This window comes from Apteryx rowi, unplaced genomic scaffold, assembly GCF_003343035.1.
Source record: "Apteryx rowi isolate R43461 unplaced genomic scaffold, aptRow1 scaffold_81, whole genome shotgun sequence".
Taxonomy (NCBI): domain Eukaryota; kingdom Metazoa; phylum Chordata; class Aves; order Apterygiformes; family Apterygidae; genus Apteryx; species Apteryx rowi.
Window position 1 is genome coordinate 2,245,816 of NW_020451105.1, and position 7,639 is coordinate 2,253,454.

A 7,639-nucleotide genomic window follows, 5' to 3' on the forward strand; every position below is an offset into this window, starting at 1 on the left:
GGCGCCCGTGCACGGCGCTCGCTTAAAAGCCAGCCGCCCGCCGCCTCCTCCGCCCTCCTGCCGCCGTGGGCACAGGTTTCCGCAGCCTCTCCGGGTGGCTCCGTCACCCTGTGGTGGCCCTCGCCCAGCGAAGCTGCTGCCCTGCCCGGCAGGCGCCTTCAAATAGCCTGCGCAGAGCCCGGTTTTGAAAATACGCTTAAATAACTCGTATGCGGCTGGTTTCTTAACCGTGCGGAAAAGCACTTGGCGCAAAAAAAAAAAAAAAAAGCGGCGCTTAATAGCTCACTCATTGCATGACAGATTCTGGGATGGGATCGCTGGCTATTTACTTTCTAGGAAAAGGGTGTTCTTAATGCTCCCGCAGATAAGATTCTGCAGCTGTCTGGTATTAAGATGGGTTATGCCACTTATCACGTGGATATTGCAACATTTTTATTTTGCAAGTAGGTATCTGAGCTTTATGAGAGGCTCTGCGTGGGTACCTTTTTATACTAGAGCTAGGATGGTCAATATTCTATAAAGATAAAAGCTTTTTGATGTAACCGTGTAATTTTCTCAAGTTTTGAAATTGCATAAATTCAACTTGAAAAATTATCCAAGTAATGGCCTACCTTTGGTATTGCCAGCCATGTCACAGCCAAAATTTTACAATACGTACCTTCCTCACTTTAAAAAGTATGAGTTGCGGCTGGGGGGACATCTGATGCTCTTTATTTCTCATTCATGCCTTGATACAATTAGCATAATTTAACTTTAGCCATTGTATATAGAAATCCATTTTTGGTATATTCGTTTGCCTTTGTTAAAGGTGCACTAGAAGGTAAATTTATTATGTGTTTTGGTAACCCAAAATAGGTGTATGCTTCACAAGAAGTGCAATTATAAATATTTAAAAAATGGTGAGCTTATTGCGACGATGAGGACACGCAATGCCATCTTTGCTGGAACTGGAGCTACTTAAATGAATAATAAACACATTGTCATGTTTCAGAAATCAAAAAAAAAGGGAAAAAAAGCAGGTGTTGACACTAAAGCTGTCGCTTGATTTTGCTTTTCATTTATGCTGAGCTTTGAAAATTATCCTTATCCCCTAATCAAGACTCCATGATCTCTTTTCAAACATATGGTAGTATCTCTCATGCCCTTTGTTCAGAGGAGATCTATACAGTAGTCTCAAAGCTGGCATTATGATCTGTGCATTTGGACTGTATGAGGTATTTTTAGGTAAAGGTTAAAAGAAAAATTCCTAACAGAACAGCTATTGAAATCATTATTCTGCTTCAGTGACTTGTGTGCCTCTTTTGTGGTTTTCCTTACATATTTCCTTACATATTCCTTACTCAACTACTGTCTTTGCCTTTTTGAGATGATATAGCATATGGTGCAGGCAAGCGAGCAGCCTGTCAGTCTGCTCAGCTGCAGTTGTCAGTTTAAACTGTGTTTCCTTCTGCTCTTGCTTGACTTGATCTCTGTAGCCCTAGGCATAAGAAGCAGCGCTGACTTTCTCTGCGAGACGCCTTTTAAAGGGAAGTGTGTAGGAAGTAAAGGATGTATAGCCCTCAACACAGAAACCGAAGGCACCAGTATCTATTTATGAATAGTTTTTTGATGTATAGGTTTGAAACTTTTGCATGATGATTCTCATGTGAGAGACTTGCTAGTTCCAAATAATGTGCCGAATCAAGAAATCGGGCATCAGTGTTGAAGAGCAATGTGTAACTTTATCTATGTTAAGTAAACTAAAGTTACTTGAAGCACTGTCATGTGGATTAGGGATTATGTATGATATATTTTAATGGTTTAGCCAAATTCAATAAATGATAAATGAGCATCATATGAAATGCGGTAAATAAGTGAGGAATATGTAAATTGAAATGCTTCTTCTACCTGCACTGAATGAAGTTAAGCATGCCTCCTTATCTTGTCCATAGATATTTTCCTCTTCCTGTAACAGCATTAGCTATGTACTTTACTAAAGAAAGCATGAATCTGGTTTGCTTTGCATGCTCAGCTTATAGCTGTACTTTTTGTATGAACATATGTTGTCAATAGAGGATTTGTTTTAGTGTGGTTACAAGGCACCAAACTTAGTTTGTGCTTGCATGCTCTATGGATGTGCTGCTGTACATCTGTCAAAGTTGATTGTAAGCAATGGCTCACATAAAACCAAATGCACAAAGACTTGTGCGAAGATCATTCTTATCAGGTAATTACATGTATAAGATCACTTCCTGCAAGCCCATCACTGCATGAAGAAGCAGTCAATTAATGCACGCTATCTCTTCATTCTCTTTAAAAACAACAGTTTCAATATAATCCTCAAGGAAAATAAAAGGTAAGAGTTTGAACTGATGCAGGAGAAAAAATAAGTTTGTTTCATAGCATCTTTCCTCTCCCGTATATATACATGGAAGCTTGTGCCTCGTTTGTGCTGTGGGAATGGCTACAGGGACAGATCTTCACATACTGCGAATCCTGGGGGATGGGCTAGTCGCTGGGGAGCTCATGTGCTTGTGTCCTGTAGGGAATAGCTGTGTGGTGAATCAATGAAATGGGTTATGCTGTGTGATGTGACTGACTTGACTGTCTGCTCGGGAACTGAGCTGGATTCGGGGTGCAAATATAACTTACCCTGCTCTAGCCGTTACGTGGGATCACCACTTTCAGTCTGATTCGGTCTTTGGTTCTGGGCATGGCAAAGGGAGACTGCAGACTGCTTGTAAGAGGCCATGAAAAAATGCCTGAATTTCAGAACTACAAATGAAGTTGTCCAGAACAAGAAGATAACTTAGGACTGATTCTTTCAAAAATGGTTTAAGTACTTGGGCTCATTAGAGGTCAGTTTTCTTTACTGCTTTGTATCTACAAGAAAAGACTTGCCATTAGGTCATGTAGATGTGCTTACTGGCTGTATTCAACGTCATGTTATTTACCCAGCAAAATGACATGCATACTTTTGAATATTGTATAACAGCACCAAGTGGCTTTTAAAATATCTTTTTAAAAAACTTTAAGCTGAAATATATGCAATAGAGGAATGACGACAAACCAAATGCAATATATGGCAGACTGAAAACCACAGTGTCCAGAAGTGCTGTCGCATATTTTTAGCCATCCTGTATCTCGGCAGGCAGGAGCGGGTGGTCTACCGACCCGCCCCGGCTCTGCGGAAGATGGTCGGCCGCGCAGGAGGTGGTCGCGGCGGGGAGAGGCGGCGGCGGCGACCCAGCGGCGGGTCCCGGGCGGGAGCGGCGGGGAGAGGCGGCGCAGCAGCCGCAGGGTGCCGGGGCAGCTCGGGGCGGGCTGCAGCACCCGGGGGTCAGTAGGTGGCAGTGCCTGACCCACAAGGAGCTGCGACATGTTTTACTCAAGCCTTACCTAATCTTGTATTCATTAGTCTGGGTAAAATTAAATCATATTAAGTCGTATTGTTGAAAGAGCGGATTCAATTTTACTTTAGTTTATTTGCTTTCAGTTGTTACGTGATCTTCTGAAATTAATCAAGTCAGTTGCTCAAAATCTGAGGTGAAGGCTGGAAAGGAAAAACATTATGTAAACCTGGATTCCTAAACAAACAAATGCCTCCAATGGTTAATAATAGATCCCATGCCTCTTTCAGGGAATACTAATTAAAACTTAATGCATGCACCAGAAACGACACTGGAAGAATATTAATAACATGGCACAAATTAAAATAGAGATGTAGTGTTTAGCTGCTTCACTTCTGCAGGTATATCTTTCTGTTAAGTCGAATTAACAGCAAAGGGAGATAACGGCACAGATATATAYGTGTATATCCAGGATCAAATGCATTTGAGGTTCAACAGGGCACTTTCTTAGCACTGTTGCTCAGTGTATAGAGCTCAGAGCATAGAGTGTGTTTTTACTTCAGGTGCGCTTTACTCTTTGTAGCCAAATATTTTACAGGGACTAGTATCTAAATTACTTCTGTGTATTTAATGCAATTATCTGAGCATTTGAGAGATGAACTATCTCTTTACTAAGAGGTGAGGCTTGTGGCCATTTAAATTACAAGCTTTTCTGAGAAATGAGAGATTCTACTTGCCAAAGAAACACAGACAAGTCTTTCCTTGTAAGTGTTATTTTTTYGATCCAAATCTAAAGTGTAATTTGGAGCAAATGCCTATTTACTTCATGTCCTTGAGCTCAAGGTTATGGTCAGATTTGTATTATCTTCGGGGGAAAAGCTACTTTGTGCAGTTCACGCCCAACCAGCCAAAATCAGAAGTTCAAGGACCAGCTCTTCCTGAAAAGAGATTATTCCAGCTGTGACGCGGGCCACACCATGGCATTTCCGCAGATCCCGCAGACTCGCTGTGCATTGCGGACCTTGGTCATGCAGGCATCTATACTGCAAGCTTCAGCGGCCATCAGCCCAAGCTGCTTCATATTGTATATTCTCCCAGCACCGCCTTCTGCTGATGTTGGAAAGGCAGAAAAAGAGGAAGGCTCAGAGAGAGGGGAAGACAGTGAGGAGCAATAAAAAAGAGGGGTGGAGAAATGTCTAGGAGGTAAGAAGTGTCAATACTGCTTGTGTATTGACCAAGAAGTTATGAGGTGTGCTGTGGTGTTAGTTCTCAGTGGTGATTTCTTGTAAAAAGGTGGTCTTTTAGTGCTACTTGGAGTGACCAGGCAGAGTTGCTACAGATAATATCACAAGCTCTGTTGTGATACTACAGAGCTATTGTTGCATATGGGTCAAGCCCACATGATGATATTAAATGGTATCTGATATTACTGTTCCCACCTCCCAAAATTTTGAAATGACTATACAATAAAAGGAGTTATTTCCCTGACAAAATGATTTATGTGCTGGAGTAATAAAAAGCTGTTCCTTCTATTATATTATTTACACGATAAGATCTTTGGAAGATCTTATTTTCCTCTGTGATTGTGCTACTGAAGCCATTTGCACATTTTTGTATGTCTTCTGTCATGTATTTATAGTGGAATCTAGCATGGATTCTCAAAGCAGTCTATGAATCACTTTTTCTTCTAATTTTATAAGTGTCTTACCAGCAAGCCAACAAGCAGTACCTAAGCCTTCCTTCAAAAAGATTCCTACTGCACAAGCACACCCAAAAGTTAATGTTCATTCAAAACAAACTATTTCATAAATTCCATGACCCTTCAGTGCTTTAGCTGAGGAATGACACACTGAACATTAAATGGCACTGCAGAATACTTTGTACTGTAGGATTAACAAAACAGACTGTGCTAAAATTGTACAGACATGCTTACTTCTTTGGTTCAACTGAATATAGTCACAGTGAATATTTTTGCATAGAATGCTTTGGCTTGACTCATCTAGTTGGAAGAATGTTGCTTTGTTGCATTCACACCAAAGAATATATTTCCCTCTACTGTAAACTAACTAGTTTTAGGGGGTTTACATCAGGAATGAATTTGGTTCAAGAATGTTAATTGTATTTTCTATTTGAAATTTTTCTCCACTTCAATGAAATTCTTCCTTTTTCTTTCCATGAACTGTCCCATCATACTATATTTGAAGGCTGCTCCTTTGAATTTGTTCTTCGCATGTCTTGCTTTAAACATTCTGGTCAGCTCTGCCTTTGAACTACAGCTGCCTCTTCATCTTAAGGATTTTTTGCTCTAACTTTGGACAACTCATTTGTTCTGCACTGCTTCTCTGTTAAACCTGCTCTTAGATAATCCCATCCGTGCGAGGCATATTCTTGCAGGCTCTTGGGTACCACAGCGATAGGCGTATGATAGGTGCCTGGGTTGCAACACATATAGGCATTACAATTACCTTTAAGTTTGTGATATACTGATGAATGTATTGGACATCTTCTGCCATCTTTCTAGTTTAAAAGATTAGTTACTGAATGACCTTGTGCAATTTGAGAAGTCTGTTTTTTCCAGAGGTATTCAGCACCATTTGCCCTGCATTAAATTTTTCTCACAGTAAGCTTGACTTTTAGCTATTAGTTTGTCTATGATGTGGATTCCACATTGTAAAAAGAGTAATAAAAATTCCATACTTCTTGGAAATGGCATGTATTTTAATGGCATAAAGGGAATAAAGGATTTTGATTTTTTTTCAGTGTACAATTAAAAGCAAAATTCTGCTACGAGTTGAAACCAGATTTTTCTTTCCGTTAGCTAGTCTTCCTATGTCTTTTGTGTGCGGAGGGAATTATTCAGTGCTACACAGATAACCTTTTTCTTTTTCCCCTAAGAGAATGCTGCTCGAGTGTAGTAAATCCACACAAAGCCCACAAGATCTGAAATAAACTTCACTTGCACCTGCCATCTTCTGTTCCAAATGCCATCTCTATTGCAACACTTTTCTTTATTCTGTATATAGCATCTTAAGCAAGCTGAATTATTTCATCCGCCACGAAGGGATTAAACATGTCAACAGTAATTATCTTTGCCTTATTTTTGACAGTTCGTTTTCTTTAAATATGCTCAGAGGTTCATTTTAACTTTCTCACTAAATCTCTTGCTGCATAAATCTATCAAGGTATCATTTGCTGGCATAGCAAATGCAGACAAATGTGTCCACTCTTGCAAACAGAAGGTAGTYGGGGGAGTTTATTCATAAATTCTTGTCCACACTGTTCTAGTTGAATCCCAGCTAAGCTCATGTTCTGTTTGGAAGCATGTTAGGCTGCTCTTAGAAAGTGATTCTAACCTATGAAAGGACTGAGATTTTCTGCAGAGTTTTGAGTTATTAGTAGAAAATACTTAGTGCTTTTGAACCCTAATGAAAGTCAAGCTGCACTTTGAAACAGCACAGTTGATGGAGGTGAGGGAAGAAGAAAAAAGAGAGCAARGAAGAGGAATGACTAAATCTTCTCAAGTCTTACAGTCTTTTCAAAGATATACCACCCTCTAGCAATGGGTTCCTCACCCCTGAATGTTTCAGTTTATGAAATAACTGAATATTATTTTGCAGACAATATTTGAAGCAACGTTTTTCCAAACTTTTTAAATTTTTATTGTTAAAAATAGGTTTAATTTCATGTTGCTATTAATCACGATTTTATTTGTTACTGCAAAGATTGTAGAATGTCATTTACCAAAGCCCTACAATGAAGGTTTTAACTAAAATATCACAGAAGTCAAGAGAAATGAAAAATATTGCTAATGTCAAGTTTTCATTTTTTTCCCCAAAAAGATTAAGTCCCTTTTTCACTTTTTTGGAACATTTTCACTGAAAAAAATTAGTCAAATAGAAATAAACCTCGAAATGTATGAGAAAATGATTTAGTCCTCTATTATTGAAAAAAAAATAGTTTATTACTTTTTCATTGTATTCCTGCTAAAAGGCCAGCAATTACGGCTAATAATTAGAAAAATACATTTCGGGTGCTCTCTGTGCATTATAATATTGCAGATGAGGTCCTTGGCGTAGACAGTACAATGCAGTAATGCTCATGCTCCAAGAAGGCACAGAGAATGATAAATAGACCCATTGCTGCGTGCTCATAAAAAATAAAATCCTATGTGCTTTCTTTGGCAGCCTCATCAATTCTTCACAGAAATGATAATTCTCTGAGGATGTTTTCTTGCTAAGATGCAGAGGAGAAAAAAAGAAACTTAAAGGCATTTGAATATTCACATTTCTCAGCTATTTTGTTTTGTCGTT